The sequence below is a fragment of the Acomys russatus genome, chromosome 3, assembly GCF_903995435.1.
Source record: "Acomys russatus chromosome 3, mAcoRus1.1, whole genome shotgun sequence".
Classification (NCBI taxonomy): Eukaryota; Metazoa; Chordata; class Mammalia; order Rodentia; family Muridae; genus Acomys; species Acomys russatus.
In genome coordinates, this window is record NC_067139.1 from 3900588 (window position 1) to 3926940 (window position 26353).

Genomic DNA, 26353 nt, shown 5'->3' on the forward strand with positions numbered 1-26353 from the left:
TAGAGCAGGCATTGTCTGAACCTAGGCCACCTATACATATGTAACCAATAGGTGGCTTGATCTTCATGTGGGTCCCCTAGCAAGTAGGATGAAGGCTGTTTCTGACATGGACTCTATTGCCTGCTTTTGGATCACTTCACCCTAGCGGGGCTGCCTTGCCTTGCCTCAGTGAAAGAGGACACACCCAGTCCTCATGTGACTTGATGTGCTGGTGTGGGTTGATGTGAGGGGAGGAGGGGAAAGGGGGAAGAGGATGGGATCAGGAGGAGAGGAGGGAGGGGGCTGAGTTCAGGATGCAAAGTGAATAAATAAATAAACTTTTAAAAATGTTGAGAGAACTCAAATAAATACCTAAATGATGCATTTAAGGACTTTGAAAAACAAAAAGAGATTATAACCCAAATAGTAGACAGAAAGATATAAAAGTTAAGTTCAGAAATTAATAAAACATAAACAAGTTTTTTAAAGAATTAGTCAAAGGAAGAGTTGGTTCTTTGAAAAGATTAGTAAAATTGACAAACCTTTCACCAAATTGATCAAAAGAGAGAAGACCAAGCTAACAAAATTAGAGGTAAAAAGGGAGACATCACAACAGATAAAAGCGTAATTTTAAAAATTATAGGTACATATATTTTTAAATCCAATATTCCAATAAACTGAAATTTCTAAAATAAATGGATCAATATCTAGATGTATATGTTATACCAATTAAAACAAAATATACATAACTTAAATAGGACCTATAGCCATTGATGAGATTGAAGCCTTCCATATAAAAATAAGGTAAAGACCACAGGAATTCATTGAGAAATTCTAGAAACCTTTCAGATAAAATTTAAATCAATGCTTCTCAAACGATCTTTAAAATGGGAAAGAAAGGGACATTATCTAACTCTTTTTTATGAAGCTATTATTACCCTGGCACCAAATTATGACAAATATCCAACAATAAAAGAAAACTAAAGGAGCCTGGAGTTTGGCTCAGTAGTTAAGAACATGTGCTGATATTTCAGAGGACAGAGGTTTGGATCCCAGTGTCCATATGCTGCATCACAACCATCCATAACTTCAGTCCAAGAGAATCTGACACCCTCTTCTGATTTCTGGATATATGCATGCAAAACACTCATACACATAATATAAAATAAATGGAAATTTTTTAAAAGGAAAAACATCTTAAAACATAGCCTGATGAATATTAATATAAAAACCTTCAACAGCATTATTGTAAATTGAATTCACTAGTTTAAAAAAATTACATGCACTGAGAAAGAAATCAGAGAATCAAGCCTATCACTCTCTTCTCTCTCTCCTCTCTCTCTCCTCTCTCTCTCTCTCTCTCTCTCTCTCTCTCTCTCTCTCTATATATATATATATATATATATATATATATATATATATATATATATATTATACCTAAACAAAGGAGCAAAAAAACCCTTTACAATAGAATTTTTTAGACACAGAAGAAATTGAGAGTGAGATACAAGATGACAAACAAACCTCCTATGCTTGTAGATTAGACAAATTAATATGATAAAAGCAGTCAACCTACGAAAAGCAATCTCTAAATTCAATACAATTCCAATCAAACTTTTATGTTATTCTCCACTGATATAGGAAAAAACTATCTTACAATTTGTTTTTACGCACAAAATAGCAGTAGCCAAATCAATATTCAACCAAAGGAATACATTAGGAAGTATCACAACACATGATTTCAAGTTATAAAGCCAAGCAATAAAAATACCATGAAACTGATAGAAAAACAAATATAGAATGAAATAGAGGACCCAAATACAAGTCCCCACAACTACAGTTGCCTGATTTTTGACAAAATTACAGAATATATGCACTGGTTGAAAAGCAACAAACGAAGCCACGACCCGTGCGTACCAACTTGCAGAAGACTGGAGACACTAAAGCTTCATCACTCGCTTTGCACAAAATTCAATTCCAAATGGATGGAGAACAACAGCATAAAACCTAATATTCTGAAAGTGATAGAAAAGTAGGGAGCACATTTCAATACCGGGACACAGGTTAATATTTGTTGAGTAGTATAATTTTAATACAAGAAAAAAGTCTAACAATCAAAGGAATCTCATGAAACTAAAAAGTTTCTGTACAGCAAAGAAAACTGAAAGTACAGAGGCTGCCCACAAAAAAGAAGAAAATCCTTTCCTGTTATATATCTGACAGAGGACCAGTGTGTAACATATACAAAGTATTCACAATACTAAATGAGAAAACAATCCTTTTAAAATAGCACGCTGCAGAACTAAAGAGAATTCTCAAAAATTAAAAATAAAATATGAATGGCTAGGAAATTCATTAAAAAATGAGCAGGTAACCTTGCCACCAACCATGACATGGTGGAAGCAGAGAACTAACTCCCAACTCCCAGAAGTTCTCCTCTGACCTTAATACATGTGCTGTGACATTTGTATGTGTGCATACACACACACACACACACACACACACACACACATGCATGCACACACAAATAAATAAATGTAATGAAAACATTAAATTAAAGAAGAAGCTTTCAACATCCTTATCCAGCAAAGGAATTCAAGTGAAAACTACTTTAAGAGTCCATCTCACCCAAGTTAGAATGCCCATCCTCAAAACACCAATGGCAACAAATGCTGGCATGGATGTGGAAGAAAGGAACACACTGCTAGTGTGATCGTAAACTAGTGTAGCCATTTTGAAAATAAAAGATTTCTCAACAAACTAAAAGTAAAACTACCAGCTACACCACTTCTAGACATGTGCAAAAGACTCTGAATAATACTCCAGAGACACCCGCTTGCCTATGTTCACTACCTCTGGAAATGGAATCGACCTGGATGTCCTTCAGCGGGCAAACAGATAAATGAAAATAGAGTACATATGTACAATGGAATTCTATTCACCTGTTAAGAGAAATGAGACTATGAAATTTTCAGGTGGGTAGATGTAAATGAAAAGAGAATTCAACTGGGTGAGGTAACCCATGCCAGAAAAGCAGATGCTCCATGTTCCTTCTCTTACACTGATCCTGGACATTTTAGTCTTGTGAATTCAAACTAGAGCACTGGGGCTGGGTGTGGAGACTTCAAGGATGAAGAGTAAGAGCAGTAAAACAAAAATAAATATAGGATATACTGTAGAAAGAAAGACTTTGATGCTTTACTCTTAAAAGACATAAAACATTTATTTTCAATTTCATTTTATGAGTCTTTATGTATTTAGTTGATTGAATTTGAGGAGACCGAATCTTACATAACACTCTTCTTTTATGTGAATTATGATCAAATTTTAAAAAGGGCATGTGTTTGGAAAAACAACAAATTACTTCATCTTGAACATGCTGAAGATTGTTTTCTTCAGTTCTTTCACAGATAATTCTTGGTAGTATGTAAAAATTTAATGATTTGTATTTGTTGATTTTCAGTTTTAAAACTTTATTTTATTCTTGTATTTTTCTTTAATTTTACATTCTTTTCAACAATTTGGATAGATTTTAGAGTTTTATACATATACAATTTTTCCACTCCCAGAAGAAGTAGTGTTGGTTTTGAAATTCTACGTGGATGCCCTTTGACTATCTTTGCCCAAGTAGGACTTTTAGGACTGTTGAATAAAAAGGTAGAGTGATGATACCTTGCTTATTCTTGACAATAAAGGAAACATTTTCAAGTTTTCAAAGGTGAATAAGCTGTTTGCTTAGGTCTTATAATACATGTTTTATCCATATATCCCTGTTATATCTAATACTGAAGATTTTAAATATGAAAAATATGAATTTTGCAGAGTACACCTATTTTAACAATATATATTTTAATCCTTCATGCTGTAATGGTGATATGTCAATCTACATACACAGAGACTTCCTTGGATCTCAGAGACAAATCCTGCTTGAACATAACACATGATTCTTCCCATATTTTACTGAGGCCATTTTGCTAAGAAGCCAAGGATTTGGGCATCTGATGACTAGAGATGTTGGCATGAAATATTTTCCTCGTGTCTGTATTTATACTATGCTAATGCTGACTTCACAAAATGTTATTTCTATGTGCTCATTGATCTTCAAGATTTTGAAAAGTTTGAAAGAGATTAATATTAATTTTTAGGTTTTTAATCACTGATAGAATTCTATCATGGAAACCTCTGGTTCTTGGCTTTTCTTAGTTATGATGGAGAAGGATAGGTAAGGGATTTAAAAAACCAAACATGTTGGCTAAAGTCTCAAAGAATCATTTTAGTTTATATTTACATGAAATACTACATACATACAAACACAGACATAACAATAAAGAAACAAGGCTATCATTTTGAGATGGAGTGGGGATTAGGAAGGGCTATAGGGAGGGTACTTGGGACTGGGTAGAGGAGAAAAGTTAGAGAGAAAGTGATGCAACATGTTTTAATTAAAATGCATCAAAAAGTATTTCCTTAGTAAATTTTTGTATGACACCAACTAAGCAAGCAGCAGGAAAAAATAACTAAGTGAGACCATAGCAAATGTTAGGCATTCTTCACAGCTAAAGAGAGAAACAAAAATCACCTTCTGGAATGGGAAAAGATGTCAAATTATAAAAAGAGATGAAGTTTATATATTTACATTACAATTCATAACAATATCAAATGTACAATTATGAAGTAGCAACAAAAATAATTTTATGGTCGGGAGTCACCACAACATGGGTCACAGCATTAGGAAGGTTAAGAACCAGTGGACTAGAATGATTAGTTGGTATGGCCTTGTTGTGGGAGGTGTTGTAAGAAGTGAGTCACTGGGGGTAGGCTTTGAGGTTTCAAAAGTCTATGCCAGGACCAGGTTCTCTCTTTTTTACTGCCTGTGAATCAGAATGTGACTCTCAGCTCCAGCTCCATGAGTGCCACCATGCTCCCACCATGTTCCCACCATGCTCTCACCATGCTCTCACCATGCTCCCACCATGTTCCCACCATGCTCCTACCATGCTCCACCATAATGATAATGGCCTGACCCTTTGAAACTGTAAGCAACTAAATGCTTTCTCTTATAAGAGTTGCCCTGGTCATAGTGTCTCCTCACAGCAGTAGACCCATGGCTAGGACACCATTGTCCTTGGTTGTAAAAGCCACTATTCAGTTTGATTCCAGTACATAGAGAAACCAATCCCAAATGGATCAGAAAAGCTCCCTCTGCTAGCTTCCCAGCACTAGAAGGTGCTATACAGGCCACTGGGGTTGTAAGTCATCAACGGTCTTACCCGGATCTAAACCCGACATCCTGCAACATCAACCTGCCAGGCAGTATGTGCCCACTGCTGCAATAATAGCACAGCTACTATGAATGTGGCCAACTGTTTTCTGATTATATTTCAGACCTGATCTGCAGTAAGGAACGCATTCTTGTTACTGAAAACCTGGTCAGAAGACCTAGAATTGAGAGGTTACAGATGCTGGAGAAAAATTTACTACTATTGTTTTGCTAAATGGTCATGTTGTCAAGCAAGATTTTATCTTGTTGTAAGGGACAACGACAGCTGCTAAAGCTAAATTATCCCCTTCCAAAAGTGAGTTCTAAGTGAACTGGGTGGTAGAAAACTTGAGTGAGTATCTGGTGTAAAAATCCACAGCGTTTCCCAAAGCCAGTGAGAGTTTGAATGCTTTTTTCCATCCCAAAGAGTGTACTGTTATCACGTCCCTTCTGAAAATTCTCAATGCTTGCCGTGCGCCATAGAAACAGGTACTTCCATCTGTGCTTAATACGGCCTCCACAATAATCCTTGAAGACTGAGTCAGGATTTGAAACCAGATCCTCATACTGTGTTTTCACATTTTACACATGACCACCAAAAACAAAGGAATGCTCAGACACATTGGCTTGCTTATAGTGCACCTTCTCTCTAGACCAGCTAACACTGTGTTAATTTACTTAGGAGACACCTACAATGAGTCTAATGCCTTTGCTCACTCCTGAATAAAACCAAGTTTCCAACTAATTCTGAGTCCATATTTTTACAAGTTTTTTCCTAAGTGGAGAGTATTTCTCTGTTGCTTTCCTGTTTTCTTATATAGACTTTTAAAAGCTTATTCTAGTTGATTTAGAATTTCTGCAGCCAGAAGAGCTTAGTCCTACAACTTTGGAAACTTCTCTGTGTACTTGCCCTTCCAGGGTATCTATAAATGCGCTTAGTTAATTAAGAAGACCATCAAAATGCCTGTTTGTGGACTCTGTTTGCACACTATGTGGCAGCAGCAGACTGACATACTCTTCCTTGCCCCTCTATAATACCTATGTGTATCAAAATAGTCTTCATAAACCATGACGATACTATTTAGAATAGCTTTCTTGTAAAACTTTCTGACTAGCTCTTTAAAAGTCTAAACAAATGATATTTGGATTTTCTTCCTGGTTCTTATTTATTTACCCTTTCAAACAGCTCCAGCATATTATGGAAAACAGAATGCCTCTCTGCATTCATTATGCCAAGTGTCATGTGATCCTACAACTTTTGGGATCCATCAGTAGGATTCATATTCAACAGCGCACAGATTATAGCACCTCCTCAGAAGGTTTCAGGAGGGCACAGCAGGAGTAGATAGAGTTCACCAATAGTGAAAAGGAGTACAATGGCTTGTTTACACACTTAGGCCCCCTCTTGAGTTTTCTTCAGACACGTGTGGTGGGTGTCATAAAGTTTCAGCAATTTACTTTTAACCACAATTTCAATGAGGCAGAACATCCTGTTCTCTTACAACCATTTGATCTAATACTACATATGCCACCTCTTTGCTTCAAAGGACATGATGACAGTGGAAATTTCTGCACTTCAACACAGACCAAAGTGAAGCATTCACTGAGGCTCCAGGTCCTCTTTTTTCCCGTGAGCACCCTGATCAAGCAGGTCCATTGATTTTCCCGGTGACCTTCTGCCTTTCATGGATAAAACAGCTTTTATTTCTGGATTTCAGGCCTTTTGTGCTGTTTCTTGAATTCCTTTATAGCCAGAGTAGCTTCTTAGTTACACCTGACTGTCCCACTTGGGGGCCTTCCCTTTCTCACTTGAACAGTCTTTTGCCCACTTTTCCTGCTACTTTGGCTTCTTTTACTTTATAAAATGGATGCAAAAGTTTTCCTGTGAGCTCCAAATCTTTGATATATGACATATTTTTCTGCCCTTCCATGAACATATTCAAAGCAGATCCAGGTAGCCTACACAGTACAGGCTTGTTAAATGTTACTTTCGGTTTTACCTGAAAGTACACACTAGCTGGATTACAATCTCAGTCTCTAAAATAAGGGGATAAGCTCATGGGATGCCTGTTGCTCTTGTTCCACCAACTCTGGCTGACTTTAGGATAAAGTCCAAATAATTCCATTATTCCCCTAATTCTATAACTACTCACTTTATGAAACAGACACCTGTGGAAGATTTTTGGTTGCAGGTTATGACTTCCCTCACAGTAGGTATTTGTCTAATTTTCCAATGTTCTTAATATAATTTTACTATCTTTAACCTATTCAGATGGACCAAGAGACCTTAAAAGCTTCTAAAAATGATAGGCAAAGTGATGCACACATACGGATGTGTGCACTTTCCAGAGAAAGGAATCTACAACTTGAATCAGCTGCTCAAATAAAGCATGGCTAAGAGAAAATAGCTGAAATGTCACTTGTCTATACAGTCACTAAGTAAAACAATATTCCTGAGCATGGATGTCTCATCTACAGAGAAACTATTACCCCATCATTACTGGCTGCATTTTTCTCTCAGTTTTTATTATACCTATTCTGTTTCCATTACTTCTCTGTGAAAAATGTTTTAATCCCATCCTTTCCTCCATCACTGAAGTTCCTCCAGATTTCCTGACCCATAAGTAGCAGTTTTCACTAATTTCTATAGATTTACTCATATTACAGAGCTTATAAAAAGCAGGTGGAATAAGGAACCTTGATTTCTATTCTGTTTATGATTCTACACTTCATCTCCCCAGTCTGAAGGTGAGTACAGAAGCCTTTGCTTTTGGACAAAACTTTAGATTTTCTGACAAGACCGATAACTGAGCTGTCATCACCATGGTATCTTCATATTACTGAATTCCTTTCTTTCCCTTCTCCCTCCACAGCGACCACGATAGCTCTAGAAAGGTCCAGATTAAACTGAGTCCCATGCTTCCTCTGCACTTATCACCTTTCTCCCAATTTTTAGGTTAAACCCTAAGCTGCCACTTAACAGAGTCACTAAACACTGAGCTCATTTTCTGGCCCCTCACACTAACACAACACCTCAATGCACCATTATATTTGCTGAACAAACCTCAGATTCTTTTGCAGTCTACACAGTAACACCATTATAAGTCTTGTTCCCTAATCCTCCCCCCATTTCTTTGAACTAGGACTGAACTTAACTAATTTGACTCCTACAATGGAAACAATAATGACATAGTGGAGAAAAAAAGAGTGATTTTTACCCTCTTTTAAGATTTTATAAGATGCATTTAACCTATTGCCAAATGTACACATTAATATCAACCACATTTTAAAAACAAAAAGAAATACAATGTGTAGTTCAAAACTCTAGCAAGAAAGAAAATCAGTTTATTTTTCTAATTCTATAAAGCTTGTTTCTGAGCCACTCGCTATTCTCTTTCATCTGGAACAGCACAAGAGCCCAGCGGACGCTTGCTTTGGTCTCCATCACGACCATCAAAAGACGCTGTCCAGTACATGCACAGTGCTCATCGTGGAAACGCAACGAGTTTTGAGGTTGTTTTTCAGACAGCTTCTCAGTGGCTTTCTGAGTGTGAATCTGCTACTCTAGTAATATTCCAATGACCTCATGCTGTGGTTTATGCCTACAAAAAGCCAGAAAGTCCTTCCTGAACCTAAAAGGGGAGGAGGACATCCCAACACATTAAAAACAATAAAGAACAGCAATCAGGAATGTTTGGGACAAAAATTCAACCAGGATATTGCAATTTGCATTTCACATTGTATTTCTCTTTAAATCCAACCTTAAAAATGGTTATTGGGAACACGGGCTAGCCTGTGACACAGTACTGACAATCCTACGGGCTAGCCTGTGATGTGCTGTGCTGACAAAGCAAACAGTGCTGGTCTACTGAGCTGGATCATCATTTTAAACACAGAAGGAAATTTCTCCTGAGGATTTCAATGTGGGTTATAAGGAGACATTCTCTGCCTGCTGTGGTTCTGGGATTAGTTTGCTCCCTACCACTCTACAGTTTTGCTGTTCTGTTCTACTGACACCCTTTCTCCTTGTGCGCATATATTTGCCAAGATGAGGAAAAGGAAGAGGGGCTCCTGTCTCAGTTTTTGGGCTATAATAACAGCAGAAAAATCCAGGTATGCACAGGTCCATGGCTGGGATGGATGCAGGAATAGCCTGAATAGCTACTGTGGAGTAATTTAGCATATAGTATTTATACTAAGCATACAGTGGCCGCCAGATACTGTGCCACAGACACTAAGCACACTGATGTGCCAATTCATCATGAAGAGCTACAAAATCAAGCAGTGCTTCCAAGGACAAAAGGCAAAGGTCCTGTTCCAAGCCAAACAGCATACCCACACATGATGCTATCTCTGCCAGCTCTGTGCCTCAGTGGTGACAATGAAAAAGAAAGGATGGAGAAAACGCAACAGTAAAGAAGATGAACAACTAAAACCCTATCACTGCACAAGTGAAAATTTGAAAATGGTTAGAAATAGAAACATGCATTTTAGGGAAGTTTCCCATGAGTTAAGTTCTGCTTTTATATATATACATATATATGTATTATATATATATATGACAAAAAACATAAACTTAATTCAGTGATGAAGACCAAACCATAATGAACAACAGAGGAAGGCCTCCTGCACTTTAAAGACAACACCCCTACTACCTTTCCAACAAAAGGCAATGGCATTTCAGCTAAAGTTATACTGTTTTCATGTGAATTCCAGTATTTTTCTTGACTGAAATTAATTAGAGTAAACATTTTCATTAATTTAGCAATGAATGTTACAAATCAGGTGCCCCTCCCTCCAGAAGAGGAAATACACATGCTCAGGAAACACAGACATACACACACCTGTTACTTTACTCCCTTTCTGCTACATTTGTTACAACAGATGAAAGCCCACATCAGACTAAGAAGAAGAACTGGGCAAGCCATTGATTTATTTCAAGAAACTAACTTTTCTCACGCTGGGCTTTTCTAAAGCATGGTCTTTAGTCTGTCCAACCATCTTTCCTAACATTCAGACCTAAGCAGCTGTTAACAGGGCCTTTCAGAAGCACCTGTTACAGCTCCCAAAGCATGGAATCTCCCTCCGGATGTTACTGTACCTGCCAATGTGCTTACATTCATTCCATGGCTGAAGCTAACTCCCTACAAGATTATAGTTGGACGTTCTTTTCTTGAGCAGACTTAATCTTCTTTATACAACTACCCTAGAGACACTCCAAGAACTCAGAAGGCTGGCACTTCCTCCAGCAATCACATCCCAGGTTGATGCTAACCCCACAGTCCAGCCTTCATTCCTTTCTGCTCTCAATAATTTACACAGAGATCAAGTCCGTTTGTTAGTGAGTGCTGCTGTAATCAGAAGCCCAGGATGGTGCTTCCTTAGTGATCTCATCAAAGAACTGGCAGCATATCCCATGCTAAGGTTATATAATGTCAGGCCAACTCCTGCAGGTGGGCAGGGGTATCTCAAGGAGGGAAAGACAGTGAACAGGAGTGCTAATTCAACAAGAGGAAAATTGTTTCCAGGAATCCCTCCCAATACTTTGAACCAAAGAAGAAAGGTAATTTTACCTTAAATAATCAGTGTGCATATCAGTAGCCCTGGGGGTGGGATGGAAATCATCTACTAATAAGATGTGGTCTGAAATTCTTGCAAGGCCCAACTAAAAAAAAAAAAAAGTGATTCCCCATTACCAGGTTACAAGAGTGACATCTAGTGGACTCATAATAGAATGACAAGGGGGTAATTAAAATGTGAGTTACAGCAAGGCTTCCGGAAGCCTAACATGAGAATGGATCACCTCTGTTCACAGAGCTAGGCAGGCAGGGCCTGCCCATCTAACAAACCTGTAGATGATACCCATGCTGCCATGCCCAGGCCTCTCCTGGAAGCCAGGTCCCAGGAGATCTGACATCTGCTCCGACTCTCAGAAGAAAAGAGAGGCAAAGCAATTCTGAAGTGCTCCTGTTTGATCAGCTCAGTCAGCAGCATAGTCACTGCCCCTGTCTGTTCAGGTCTCCAATACACAGTCACTTCCGCATCCGATGCAGTATGTGGTCCCATCGACTGTAAACACCACCTGCGGGATTTTGTTTTGGAACACTGAGGGTAGAACCGTGGACATAGAGGCAAACATTTGGCCACTGAACTACAGTAGTAGTTTGCACTTGTTTCAGTACTCAGTTTTCCTCCCCCGACCCTACCCCAGTCAATTTGTTCTTGAGCTGGGATCCACCAGGGTAGGCAGTACTGCTGAGCAAACCTATTCAGAATTTCAGCACAATTTTCTGGGATTACCTCCGAGAACAGAATAGGGCACATAACTATAACAAATCCAACCACTGCCTGAATCCAGACCTGTATGATTTACTTTACAGAGCCCTCACCTCTACACACAATTACCAGTGTAGTTTCTTAACCAGGAATTAATCCCTCACCCACAGAGGAGCCCTGCAGGCCACACGGGACTGCTCCTGCTGAAGCCTGCCTCTGTTCCCTTTGCCTCTAGCCCCACAAGACTACAAGCCACAACTCATCTCCAGCAGGGAAGGAGAGCAGTCTCTCATCTCTAGAACATACAAACATGCACAAAACCATCTTCCAGCCCCATCTTATCTTACGTTACAAAATTGTTGACCTGGACAAATAATCCTTTGCAAGCAGTGGAACCTCTATTTCAAACTTACCTAAGCAGACACACCCTAACCCTTTGACCTGTATTGCCCAAAGACAGTGCTCTCATTACAGTGGTGGAGAGAGAGAGAGAGAGAGAGAGAGAGAGAGAGAGAGAGAGAGAGAGAGAGAGAGAGAGAGAGAGAGAGAGAGAGAACTGTTTGGCTACAATGTGACCTAATTACTAGTCTAATACAATTACAGCATATGCAATCAAAAGATTTATTCAGAAGATGTAAAACCTGATTTCCTGAAGGAAATTTGCTTTTAAGTCATAATTAAGGATCTCCACAATGAATAAACAACTGAAATGCTTATGCCTCTTCAACTGCTCTTGGCAGCCCTGAGGGGGAAACTATGAAGAGGAAAAATGCCACATAATTCTTTCTCTAAGGTGACATTAAGGCAGAAAATGAAAGTAAACATACAAGACAGTATCGTCACCCACAGCATGTCAGAGTCCTCCTGCCCACTTACCACACATAACTGTGACTATGACCAAGTTACATAAACTCTCATTTCCTCTGTTTCCTTGCTGGGAAGTAAGAACTATATTGCAATATAAGTATTAAAATAAATGCCAATATTATTTAAATGGATGTTTTATGACTAGATTAATATGTATAAAGCATTTAATAATGACTCTCATAGTTGTAATGATTCTTACTAACTTGTTACTAATTGTAATGTCTATTTGGTGGCACTCAGAGGAAGGACAGCAGGTTGCCAAGAAGAGACTTGATACCCTATGAGCATATACAGGGGGAGGTAATCCCCCTCAGGAACAGTCATAGGGGAGGGGAATAATGGAAAAATGGGAGGGAGGGAAGAATGGGAGGGTACAAGGGATGGGATAAACATTGAAATGTAACAAGAATAAATTAATTTTTAAAAAGTTTAAAAAAAGAGAAAAATAAATAAATAAACACTCTTCCTTATGGAAAAATGACAACTTGGTTCTTTGTTAATAATCTTTATCAAATTTATTAACATAAGAAGTATATAATCGTATCAATTCTTTGCATGTCTTCAGAATGCAAGAGAAGCTGGCAAAATTGTAAAATCCCTCCAGATGTTTCCTAGTTCACTCTCTGCCTTTCCTTCTCACTCTTACTACTTCTCCCGTTGGTTAGGCACATTTAAAATGTGTTACAGTTGTTAACTGAGGGTCACTGCAATTTGCAAAAATCAAAATAATTTCTTAAGCATCGCAATACACTGTCCTTGAGCCTCAAAATTATCTGAAGTTCAGGAATTTTGTTTTAAATCAAGAGAGCTCAGCCCTTTCAAGGAGAGGCAGAGTGGCAGCTGTTATGCCAGTATCTGGCACATCATCCTCAATTTTATCTGCCTCTTGGACGGCCCAATGGCCTATTTTCTTAGAATTGTGGCAAAGTTCTTGCCAATTAATTTCAAAGTAACCAGGCCTTCAAAGAAGGCTTCATTTTGTTATAACAAAAGTCCCATATTTATGAGACTTGAGGCATTCAGAAGCTTTGAAGTAAAATAGGGGCACCTGGCCCAACCTTTAGGAAGACAGGGGAAGACCCCAAAAGTTAGCCATGTAGTTTACCAGAAAATGCACAGTAAGTCCTAAATTGTCGCTGTTAATTAATTTAAAATTTACAGAAATTTCTGAAATACAATCTGAGAACTAGGTATATGATTCAGTAGTACAGCTGACAACTGACAACCCATACACCTCAGTGGACAGCACACGCTCCACAGCTCACGCACCTCAGTGGACAGCACACGCTCCACGGCTCACACACCTCAGTGGACAGCACATGCTCCACAGCTCACACACCTCAGTGGACAGCACATGCTCCACGGCTCACACACCTCAGTGGACAGCACATGCTCCACGGCTCACACACCTCAGTGGACAGCACATGCTCCACGGCTCACGCACCTCAGTGGACAGCACATGCTCCACAGCTCACACACCTCAGTGGACAGCACATGCTCCACGGCTCACGCACCTCAGTGGACAGCACATGCTCCACAGCTCACACACCTCAGTGGACAGCACATGCTCCACGGCTCACCCACCTCAGTGGACAGCACATGCTCCACGGCTCACACACCTCAGTGGACAGCACATGCTCCACGGCTCACGCACCTCAGTGGACAGCACACGCTCCACGGCTCACACACCTCAGTGGACAGCACACGCTCCACAGCTCACACACCTCAGTGGACAGCACACGCTCCACGGCTCACGCACCTCAGTGGACAGCACATGCTCCACGGCTCACACACCTCAGTGGACAGCACATGCTCCACAGCTCACACACCTCAGTGGACAGCACACGCTCCACAGCTCACACACCTCAGTGGACAGCACATGCTCCACGGCTCACGCATCTCAGTGGACAGCACATGCTCCACAGCTCACGCACCTCAGTGGACAGCACATGCTCCACAGCTCACGCACCTCAGTGGACAGCACACGCTCCACAGCTCACACACCTCAGTGGACAGCACATGCTCCACAGCTCACGCACCTCAGTGGACAGCACATGCTCCACGGCTCACGCACCTCAGTGGACAGCACACGCTCCACAGCTCACACACCTCAGTGGACAGCACATGCTCCACAGCTCACGCACCTCAGTGGACAGCACACGCTCCACGGCTCACACACCTCAGTGGACAGCACATGCTCCCCAGCTCACACACCTCAGTGGACAGCACATGCTCCACGGCTCACGCACCTCAGTGGACAGCACACGCTCCACAGCTCACACACCTCAGTGGACAGCACATGCTCCACGGCTCACGCACCTCAGTGGACAGCACATGCTCCACAGCTCACGCACCTCAGTGGACAGCACATGCTCCACGGCTCACCCACCTCAGTGGACAGCACATGCTCCACGGCTCACGCACCTCAGTGGACAGCACACGCTCCACGGCTCACGCACCTCAGTGGACAGCACATGCTCCACAGCTCACGCACCTCAGTGGACAGCACATGCTCCACGGCTAACGCACCTCAGTGGACAGCACATGCTCCACGGCTCACGCACCTCAGTGGACAGCACATGCTCCACGGCTAACGCACCTCAGTGGACAGCACATGCTCCACGGCTCACGCACCTCAGTGGACAGCACATGCTCCACGGCTCACGCACCTCAGTGGACAGCACACGCTCCACAGCTCACACACCTCAGTGGACATCACACACTACACAGCTCACACACCTCAGTGGACATCACACACTACACAGGTCATACACCTCAGTGGACAGCACACGCTCCACAGCTCACGCACCTCAGTGGACAGCACACGCTCCACGGCTCACGCACCTCAGTGGACAGCACATGCTCCACGGCTCACGCACCTCAGTGGACAGCACATGCTCCACGGCTCACGCACCTCAGTGGACAGCACACGCTCCCCAGCTCACACACCTCAGTGGACATCACACACTACATAGCTCACACACCTCAGTGGACAGCACACACTACACAGGTCACACACCTCAGTGGACAGCACACGCTCCCCAGCTCACACACCTCAGTGGACATCACACACTACATAGCTCACACACCTCAGTGGACAGCACACGCTCCACGGCTCACGCACCTCAGTGGACATCACACACTACACAGCTCACACACCTCAGTGGACATCACACACTACACAGCTCACACACCTCAGTGGATATCACACACTACACAGGTCATACACCTCAGTGGACAGCACACACTCCACAGCTCACACACCTCAGTGGACAGCACACGCTACACAGCTCAAGTACCTCAGTAGACAGCACATGTTCCACAACCCATATAGCTCAGTATAGGACACAATCCATACACATGAGGTTTTTGAGTCAACTCCCAACAGTAACAAAACCAAGAAGTAAAATGAAATAGCATCTGATGTGTTTTCTATAACTTTTTTTTTTTTTTTAGACCGACTTCTGTTGTGTGGCTCAGCTGTCCTAGCTCTAAAGACCAGGCTGGCTTGGAACGCACAGATTCCCCTTCCTCTGCCTCTCAAGTGCTGGGATCAAAGGTGTGTGCCACCACCGCCTGGCTGATACTTATTTTTTAAAGTAAAAAATGCTGAGTTTTGGCTTATATTCCAGAGGAATAGAGTCCATCATACCAAGGGTAGCATGGAACAGCAGTAGGAACAAGAAGTTAGCCATTCAAGATCAAAAATTCAAGCGACACCACAAGCTGGCAAGGATGTGGGGAGAGAGGAACACTCCTTCATTGCTGGTGGGAATGCAAACTAGTACAGCCACTTTGGAAATCTATCTGGTGCTATCTCAGAAAACTGGTAAAAGGGCTTCCTCAAGACCCAGCTATTCCACTCCTTGGAATATACCCAGAAGATGTTCCAGCACACAACAAGAAAATATGCTCAGCCATGTTCATAGCTGCCTTATTCATAATAGCCAGAACCTGGAAACAGCCTAAGTGTCCCTCAGTAGAAGAATGGATAAAGAAACTGTGGTACATATACACTATGGAATACTACTCAGCTGTTAAAAACAAGGAATTCTGAAATTTGTGGATAATGGATTGAGCTAGAAATGATCATAGAGTGAGTTAACCCAGAAGCAGAAAGACTCAATGTATACTCCTATTAGCTCTGCATACTAGCCCAAGCGGCATGTCCCAAGAAAGCCTTCACTTACCAGGAAACTGGGACAGAGGGGAGGACATCCTACTGGGACTCTAGATGACAGAAGTATGGGAGAATAGCAAAGTAGAAGGATCCAGAGGGTCCTAGAAACCTACAAGTAGAACATTATGATAGACAGATTTGGGCCCAGGGGTCCCGCTCAAACTAAGGCACCAGGCAAGGACAAGACAGGCAGTAAACTTTACACCCCTACCCAGATCTAGCCAATGGTCAGAACATTCTCCACAGTTGAGTGGAGAGTGGGATACGACTTTATCACGTACTCTGGTGCCTCACATTTGACCATGTCCCCTGGAGGGGGAGACCTGGTGGCACTCAGAGGAAGGACAGCAGGTTACCAAGAAGAGACTTGATACCCTATGAGAATATATAGGGGGAGGTGATCCCCTTCAGGAACAGTCATAGGGGAGGGGAATAATGGGAAAATTGGAGGGAGGGAAGAATGGGAGGATACAAGGGATGGGATAAACATTGAGATGTAACAAGAATAAATTAATAAGAAAAATTATTTAAAAAAGGAAAAAAAGAAAAAACACATTGAAATAAAATAGTGTGAAATAAGCATCTTAATAAAAGTAAGATGCTTCAAAAAAAAAAAAAAAAAGAAGTTAGCCATTCATGTTTCCTCTGCTCACAGGAAGCAGAGTGAAAGCAGGAAGTATGGAAAGGCTATAAACCACCATGGCCCTTCCCAATGGCATACTTCCTCCAGCAGAAATCCACTTCCTAACAGTTCCTTAGTCTCCTCAAACAGAACCACAAAGAGAGGAACAAGAATTCTAATACAGGAGCCTATGGAAGACATAGTTCACTGAAACAAGAATAGGTTGTGTAATTATGTGGGAGTTTATACCAAATAAATAAGTGAAATTAATTATTACTTACACCATCAAGAAAACATTTGCAAGAAAGATTATTAATACAAAGAGGTAAATTAACAGAAGTGTGGGCTTGGTGGTCATCAGAAAACTTAAAGGTGGCATAAGCCATTAGAGTTTTCAGAACTTCTGGCTACAGAACGGCTATCGTGGAACAAGAGTGTCATATATTTTATTATGATCTTAAGAGAAACAATGTTGATATGCAAGTGTCACTTCCTTTACCCATTAATTTCTTTTTCATTTATTATTTATTGATGATTGGCTTCTTTTTCCTTATTTTGCCTTATTTTTAATAATTTAATATTTTAATGGATAATTATTACAAAAATATGTATCTAACATAGTCTGTATTTCTACCATCTTTAAAAGGATTTTTTAAAGTACAGATGAGTTTGTGTGAATGTGTGCCATATATGGACATGTGAGGGTGCCAGAAGAGGGTGCCAGACTCCACAGACTGGATGCACAGCTTCCTGTCATGGATGCTGGGAACTGAACTCCAGTCCTCTTAGAGAGCAGTAAGCACTCTTAACCACTATCCATCTCATCAGCTCTTCCTCTTGTGTTTTAAAGCTAATGGGGAACCGTTCATCTTAGTGGTCTGAAGAACAGGTTTATATATTTATAAAAATGGGTTCACATTTTTGTCAGAGATTACTTCTGAAAACCATATTGCCCTTTTTCATTTGGCTCACTGTAACTTTGTACTGCACCCTTATTAACTATACATTAAATTAAAATCCCCATTTCCTTTAGTGACTAAGTCACTATATATTATCTTCCTCACCTCAAACAATTCTTTTAATATTGCTATAGTTGGGTACTATCTCAAAAATGCAATTTCTAAACATGTTCCAGTGCAAGTTTTTGAAATAGAAAAGAAAAATGCATCATGTTGTTTTCATTCTTTAAATAATTTAAAATGAATTAAGCTACAAGTTTCATAAAAGTTAAAATGTCACCCATGTGTTCTTATTTATTTCCCCCTAAGTTTTCACAGATATTTTCTTTGATACTATTTCAGTCTTTCACAGAAACTATTCACAACGTTATAATGACAACTCCCCTACAGCAATAGCAGTAGGTGTTAGCTTTTACTGAAGTTTTAGTGGATTCAGGTAAGATACCCAGCTCGCACTGTCTCATTTAGTGCTTCCAGGTCTCACTCCAAACCTCCAGCCTTGTGGGTGTGCCAGCTATACTGTCTCTGAGTTCCTGATGCTCGCAAAGCTAAAATGACATCCTCCACAGAGGGCTCAAGGAGCTGTCATTTACTTGACTTGTCAGCGGCTATGAGAAGCCCTGCTACAGGGAAACTTACACCATTCCATCCCTCAGAGTTCAGATACACTTCTATAGAAAGGACACCTTATTATGTCTTGTGCCTTCTGGAATCATAATAAATATGTCATATTTCAAATACATGATGAAAAAGGAGGAATTGCTCTCTATCTAATAAAGAAACAATTACCTATCTTATATTGTACCTACCAGTGAAGGAACTTCTAGTTTGGATATAATGAGACAAGAAATAAATTTTGTAATTTTAAAGCCATGATTCTAATCTAGGCTAAGACAGTCTAGGTCTCTCTCTCTCATTCTCTCTCTCTCTCTCTCTCTCTCTCTCTCTCCTCCCACTCCTCCTCTCTCTCTCTCCTCCTCTCTCATCCTCTCTCTCCTCTCCTCTCTTCTCTCTCCTCTCGCTCTCTCTCCCTCTCTCTCTTCTCTCTCTCTCTCTCCTCTCTCTCTCTCTCTCTCTCTCTCTCCTCCTCTCTTCTCCTCTCCTCTCTCTCTCCTTCTCTCTCCTCTCTCTCTCTCTCTCTCTCTCTCTCTCTCTCTCTCTCTCTCTCTCTCTCTCTCTCTCTGTCTTCCCCCTCTCTCTCTGTCTCAATTTTTAAGACATGGCCTCTCTATGTAGCTCTGGCTTTCCTAGAACTCGCTCTATAGACCAAGCTAACCTTAAACTCAGAGATTCGTCTGCCTCCGATTCCCAAGTGTTAGGATTAGAGGTGTGAGCTACCACCACGTGACTCTTGGTCTCCTTTTAATCAATATGAAATGAAAATAAATTCTGATATATAATATACACATACATAAATATGTGTCCCAGTTACATGCAATGTGTTCAGTGATGTCCATAATATCCATTACTAGTTACTACCATTTCATCAACTAAGCTAACTATGCAGTGTTGAATGCATGTTCAGACTGTACCTTCACACTTTACTGAGTGCCATAGTGTGATTCTTATTTAAAAACAAAACCACACATAAAAAGAGACAGATGTGTATTGTTTAAATTTTGACATTTAAAAGGATTTCTTAATGTGAGCTGAAAAATACAAAAATATTCTCAGTTACCTAATCTTCACGGTTTAACAGCACTTGGACATTTTCTAAGGAATGATAACAAAGTGCTGCCTCTCCTCACACTTGGAATTTACTGCCTGTCTGAGTCTCTGCTTGGGCCAAATTAAACAGGCAGCACAATGTCCCTCCCAGAAATAACAAGCATGGCTTCCTGCTCTGCGCCAAACAGAGGTAAAGAGGATAGTATTTCATTTAGTCATCTAAGTAACTGTTTTCTTCCTCATCTTGAGTTAGAACCTACTTCAGACAAAAGTCTAGAAAAAATCATTAGGTGATTGATCATGTCATTTAAAGAAAAAAATCTCTTTGAAGAGTCTTTATGTGAAAGGCTCAAGACGTGTGAAGGAAGCATAAAAGCCCACTGCCCTCGCTATTCCACTCCCGAACACCTGCAGCTGCCTGAGGGCCACTCAAGCTTTTTGTCTGTGAGGCATGAAAGCTATCCTAGAAGAGATGGTGAGTGTGCAACTTCCTTCCAGAAAATACTTTGCAAACTCCTTGGAAAGATTTTGTAATATAAGAAGACAAGAAAGTAGAACAGTCCTTACAAAGAGACGTGCCCTGGAGCCCAGTTAGGAAGGAGGGGAGGTGGGCTCTGCCTTGCTTCAGTTGCTCTGATTCCTTTTACTTGGTTAGCTTGTTAGTATTTTGTTCCATTTCTTGCAAGAATATGTGTTGAACTCAGGGTCCTTCACATCCTAGGCAAGTGCTCTACCATTGAATGATATTTGTAGTCCTGTTTTGGGGTGGCGTTGTTGTTGTTTGGGGTTTGTTGTTGTCGTTGTTTTGGGGGTTTGGAGGTTTTGTTGTTTTTGTTCTTTGAGGCAGATGCCCACTACATTGCTCAGAGACTCACTACATTGCTCAGGCTTGAAATATATAAATATATATATCTCACCACATCCTGCTAGATAGTAGATCTTTGTAGATGTAAACAATGTCCACAAGTTTATGTATCCAAGTTATAGAAAAGATAACATGTAGGAACTGTGTTTCTAGCTAATCAAAATGGGGTAATGAATGATTTGCCCATATTGACAGAAAGGAATAGAATTAAGAATATGTGGGTTTACAGTTGGAATTTATGGAGAACAACAAACAACAAAGTTATTCTCTTCTGACTGCATCAAGTTTTAATAAAAAGATGTCAACTAAAGGTGAGTACCAGGTGAAAAGACCTGTAAAGATACATGAAGCTGACATACCACAGAAACACAAAACAGAGTCTAAATAACAGAATCTTCAGGTAAGGCTGGCAACCTCCTGTCAGAGATGGCCACAAACTGAGAGGCAGATACTCAGAGTGCTCATATGCTTATTGGTCACATTCAGTGCTTAGAAGCAGGCATGGAATGGATAGGATATTAGGCTTAATCAGCACTGACATTTTACAGATACATGTAACAATGGTGTCATTATTAAGTAAATCTAAATATGAAACCACAATGCTCACAGCATAGCATCATCCTCACTTTATATCAGAATCTGTACCTTAATAAGATATTTGGGTGATCATTACGCACGCTGGTATTTGAGAAATATATGAGAACAAAGTATAAAGAGGAAATGATCATTAAGAGAGATTTTACAAGAGGATAACAATCGGGATGTAATGTTAATAAATTACAATAAATAAAATATACATTTAAAATTAGAGCTACGTTTTTGGGGTTCTCTGCATGGTAGAATTTACTGCCACCAAGAAGCATGGCACAAAAGCTGTGTCGATCAAAGGATGAGATGAACCTATCCTAATGAATGACAATAACTGGCCTGGACAAGTTAGAGGCCAAGAAGTGATTAAGGCAAATGGGTATAAATAATCATAGACTAACCTGGGCGTGATAGCACATGCCTTTAATCCCAGCACTTGGGAGGTGGAGGCAGGTGGATCGCTGTGAGTTAGAGGCCAACCTGGTCTACAAAGCGAGTCTAGGATAGCCAAGGCTACATATAGAAACCCTGTCTCAAAAAAAAAAAAAAAAAGATTCATAGAATAGCCAAGAATTGTATATGCCTATTCTAACAACTATTTGAGAGGTTGACCAAGAGAAGAGGTGAAGCCCAGGAATTTGGTAATAGTGAGTAACACACTGAGGTCCCAGAAAATAAAAAAGGAAAAAGAGAAAGGGAAAGGGGTAGGAAAAAGAAGGAAAAGAAAATGGAGGAGAGAAGCAAAAAAAGGAAGGAAGAGGATAAGATTAACTTCCATAGTCCTTTAAGGTAAGGAGATGGTTGTGATTGCAATCTCCTGACTGATCTTATGAAATTTTGTATTAATCATGGAATTGGTGTTCAAAGGTATGAACCCAATTCCTTCATATTAGTGAACTTCCTTGCTAGCAGACAAAAAATAATCATAGTTATAAGTGTACGTACTTCTGAGATTGGCTAAACTTCAAGAATTAAAAAAAAAATTCTATTTTTCTTCAACGTACTCACTAAAAATTTCTATCCTCATTAGTATATTTGTGAATAAATCTTTGATAGTTTTAAAGAGAATTTGATACCAGGATCACAATCATAAGACCTATAAATGCAGGCTTCTAGGAAATTGAAATCTGTACGGGAGTTTTGAATGAACTTGGGCAACAATATTAAAATTACATGATGAGAAGAAGCCTAGATGTCCATCAAGTGATAAACAGATAATGAAAATATGGTACAAATGCACAGTGAAATTCTATTCAGCTGTAAAAAACAATTAACCATGGAATCTGGAGGTAAATTAATAGAACTGGAAAACATTATTTAGCACATATGAACCCAGATGCAGAAAAGTAAACAACGCCTGTTCTTTCTTACTTGTGGATCCTAGATCCAAATCTTTAGGTTTGAATGTATAACCTGAAGTAACCATAGTAGCCAGGAAGTAGAAATGGACCACTGGTGGAGGGGAAAGGAAAGAATTCTGGAGAGGAAAATAGCAATGTTGTGAAGGATAAAGAAAGGAAAATGTGGGGCCTTAACTGGAGAGGGAGAGAAAGGATAATGCAAGAGTACACAAAGAGGAACAAAGAAGGTCCATGCTTAGATTTGATCTGGCTTGTAGGTCTTGTGCATGCTGTCATAATCACTGTGGGTTCATATGAGCATCTGCCTGTATTAGGCCTGGAAAACACCGTTTCTTTGAAGACATCTATCACTTCTTGATCTTAAAAATCTTCCAACCCGTTTTAGGGCTCAACACAGTTATTATTATAGGAATTAATATTCCAGTGTCTCTCATTATCTGCACATTGACCCATTAGTTGTATGTCTCTGTGTTAACTGCCGCCCCCTTCAAGAAGTTTCTTTGATGAGGTCTGAATGATGTACTAATTTATAAATATAGCAATAAGATTTCAGGAACTGTTTTATTGCCATGCCCATGTAGAATAATAGTAATAGGTTTTCCCTTGGGGCCCATGCCCCATCTAGTCACAGGTCCTTGGCTTCACTGACTATGTCAGGTATGGGTTACATCTCATGGATTGTAAACCTAATCAAAAATTGTTTGGTTATTCCCATAGCATGTGTGCCACTACTGTGCCACACGGCATATCTTGTCAGGCGTGTCATTGTTATGGCTCATAGGATTCAGAGCTGGGTGACACTGAAGTTTACTTTCTCGTTTGGTAGCTAGCATGTATACTGCCTTCCAGGAGCAGGAAGCTAGGTCGTAGGTTTGGAGCTTCCAGTTGGTTACCAGGTAGATATCTCAATGCTCTTTTACTCAAATATGTAGTGTCTTCTGCAATAGACTCTTAAAGTTAAATTGTAGACAGTAAACAATATTGATGGTGATACCCTGTCATGTTGTTGGGGATATTTATGACTCCACTGGAAAAACAAATCAAAAAGAGGTAACCCATGTGGGTTTTGTTTGGGAACATACGTTATCTACTTTGGGTATTGCGCTCCTGAAGAAGATAACTCTAAACGTGTGTGTGTGTGTGTGTGTGTGTGTGTGTGTGTGTGTGTGTGTGTGTGTGTGTGTGTATTTGTGTGTGTCTATGTGTATGTGTATATGTGTGTATATATGTGTGTCTATGTGTGTGTCTGTGCGTGTGCCTGTGTATGAGGCTGTGATCAGGATATAAAGTGAATAAATAAATTAAAGAGAAAAAAGAAATACACATATATAAAGATTAAAAGCTAACAGCCACAAACAAGACAAAAGTCACACAATATTTGAGTTTCAGGGTCTAAGTTATGTAAGTCTAGATGATTGTTTTTAGTTCTATCCATTTACCTGTAAATTTAATAAGTTCATTTTCTTAACAGAAATAGCAACAATTATATCTATATTATTTCAATTTTATTTAACTTGTTAAGTTTTTAAAATTTGCCAGAAAATGGAGTATGGTGGCACATACCTGAATCTTACTACGCAGAAGACTAAGGTAAGAACATCAAAAGTCCAAGGCCTGACTGCGTTATATAACAAGATCCTGTCTCAAAAATACATACATACATACATACATACATACATACATACATACATACATACATACATAAATCTAGCAGCCAAAGATTTAAAAAAATAGTGCACCAATGGATAGTTGATCTTAGAAGTTCAGAACTACATGTTTGCCACCTTTGAAGCCACTGGACAAAATGCCCTCATTTCTGCCACAGACAGAATTCTGCCTAAAATGGGCAAGCTTGGATGCAGGCAGAGTTGATGGCCAAACTCTGCCAACACCTGGTAAACAAGTCCTCAATAGTTCCTGCCTCACAAATATGTCTGTCAGATATAATGGGCCAAAAGGCTGAAGATGATACTCCAAAGTTATAGAGAGTTTTGGGTGACTGTTCAGGCAGCAAACTGTCTATTTCATTTTTTTTTTTTTTTCATTTTGGAAACTGCTAACCTGCACTTCCAGTTCACTCAGGTAATTAAGTTTTATTCCTTGTCAAGTCTCTGATGGAGTTGAAGACCAGATAGTTTAGTCTTACAATTAAGCTTAGTTGTTTAGGGATTAAGATGGTTTTAGGTCTAGATAGATGTTTTAAGTTGATAGAGATGAGATATGATGGATATTGATTTTCATTCACAATTTTAGACTCATCAAGATAAGAAAGATGTCTTCTGCAAGGTTGCCAAATATAAGTAGAGAAAACACTATGAATGTAACATTTATATAACTCCCGATTGTCTTGTGGTTCTTCTTGCTGAATGTAGTTATTTTAATTTATGTGTAATAATATAAATGTATATGCCAAATAAAATAGAATCTTTCTTTAAAAAAAAAGAACTACATGTTTATAAAATAACACAAAATGAGGAATCACTGTTTCTCAGAAATATACACTCACTGTATTAAAGGTCAATGACAATCCAAATAGAGTTATACAACTGGATAAAACAAGGTGAAAACCTTAACAAACTCTCAAAATGACCAAGAACTTTATTATAGATACTGGGCTATAAACTCAGACAATACGAAGCAAATTAGAAGCAAAACTGTAATTATCATATGGAACTGAATAATAAGTGTCTTGGAATTCACTCGTGAAAATATTCCTCAGGTCTATTTAAAAATTGCAAACAGACAAGAATCTCGAAGCATATCTAGGACCCATCTTATTATATTCATTCTATTCAAGTTAAATTTGCACTTAACCTTTAATCATTGTGCTGACCCTGTACTCTAGAAAGAGGAAGTAGATTGATTCTGTGCTCCTGCAGAAAGACCAGAGATCCCAATTCTTACAATCAACTATGATTACATAGACCCAGTACCCATTTAATATGGTTGATATGACTCAACCATGAAATACATCTTGATTCTTGAAGAAAATACTCACACTGTCACACAACACTTTTATACACTTAACCTTCTAAAATAAAGGCCAAAGACCTTATATCCCTTTGTCCCTCACAGTAAAATAATTAAGAGCTTATTTGGGATGCCAGAATTCTAGGTATGGATGCCCAGAGAAGACTGCTAAAATCTATAGTAAGATTTTTAAATGAATATTTTATTTTTACTAAAAATAAAGAATGAGAAAAAAGTAAACTTTTTATTTTGTATGTGACTTAAAATAATCGCAGAAAGCTTCCCAACTCAAAAAGGTGGCTTTCTCCATGTACATCAAAGACTTAAGCCTAAATTTCAGTCATTTGGGATGAATTCACATAGAGTCTAACATTATCCTTTGCTAGCATCGGCTTGTGGATAATTTGAATCATCCATCATAATTATGAATCACTTAATTCTTGAGCTATGAGCATATAGGATGAGAAGAAAGAGTGGTAGAGTTGAAGGGAACTGAAGTCACCATAGCACACTCTGCCATTGGTAGAAGGAACTAAAAAGGTCTAAACACCGAGCTGTTGTTGGAAACTCCAATTTAGCGTGAGATTTTTTTTTAACTGGAAAAATTATATGGCTGAATATGATTATCTCTACCCAGTTAAAAAATAAACAATCAAAAACAAGGAAGCACTGAAGTAATTCTCCAAACTTGTCATTATCCCAGAAGTTAACTCAACCTGAGAAAAGCATCTATAGCAGAAAGTCATAGCAAAGTCTCG

General features: G+C 39.7%; 1 protein-coding gene across 4 annotated transcripts in view; it reads right to left on the reverse strand.

The window, feature by feature from the left end:
• Sugct (succinyl-CoA:glutarate-CoA transferase) overlaps nt 1–26353 on the reverse strand; it is a 713158-nt gene that overhangs the window by 532416 nt on the left and 154389 nt on the right. The gene's annotated exons all lie outside the window — the stretch shown is intronic.